Raw genomic sequence first — 719 nt, 5'->3', positions numbered from 1 at the left:
TTTCCTCTGCAAGGCACAATTCCATTTTGATGAGGAAAGGAAAAGAGAAAGAACTGGGAAAGGAGAAAGGGAAAAGCAGAACATTGATGCCACTCCTGCAAATGGACTCAAGTGGGAAGATCCCATGAGAGGCTGTAAAGGGTCAGACCACATGCAACCCAGATGCAGGTTATTATTTCTATCACAGCAGCATCTATTTGCCCCAACCCCAGTACAGAGGTTCATTGTCTACTGCCCTGAAAAGAATCCACATCAGTGATGTTAACTTGCATAGAGTCTTCAGGGTGAACAACCTTAATAAAATGGCTCTTGTTAACTGGCTCCTTACTGCTCCTTCCCAATGAAAATGGCTTAATGGCCAAAACATGTTAAACATAGACTGACAACCTGTGGTAAAAACAGGCAGGAGTACTATTACAGAGAACAGTACTGTGCTGGCTGAGTGTGCTTGGACTTTTGCTTCAAATAGTTGGTACCACACATTTGTTTTTGCTCAGCTAACTAGGGTCAGACTCTGGGTCTTTCCTTTGATCATTCATTTTGAAAACATAAAAGGTGTGGAGAGAAGTAACAACTGAAACATTTCAAACCTCTACAAATATACGTGCCCTTTGAAACATTTCAAAAGCAGCTGAACCTTGTAAAATGAGGAATTATTTTGAAGCATTTCACTTCTTGTTATAGGTGCACAGGGACAACGGACCCATAGTTCCTCCAGA

At 41.6% G+C, this 719-nt stretch overlaps 1 protein-coding gene across 2 annotated transcripts in view; it reads right to left on the bottom strand.

Annotated features, from left to right (window-relative positions):
* The window catches only part of BBS2 (Bardet-Biedl syndrome 2), a 25,671-nt gene that overhangs the window by 12,343 nt on the left and 12,609 nt on the right, over nt 1-719 (bottom strand). The gene's annotated exons all lie outside the window — the stretch shown is intronic.

Source organism: Alligator sinensis, unplaced genomic scaffold (assembly GCF_000455745.1).
Source record: "Alligator sinensis unplaced genomic scaffold, ASM45574v1 scaffold1000_1, whole genome shotgun sequence".
Taxonomy (NCBI): Eukaryota; Metazoa; Chordata; order Crocodylia; family Alligatoridae; genus Alligator; species Alligator sinensis.
Note: the sequence above shows the minus strand (reverse complement) of the source record. Positions and strands in the feature narration are given on the sequence as shown.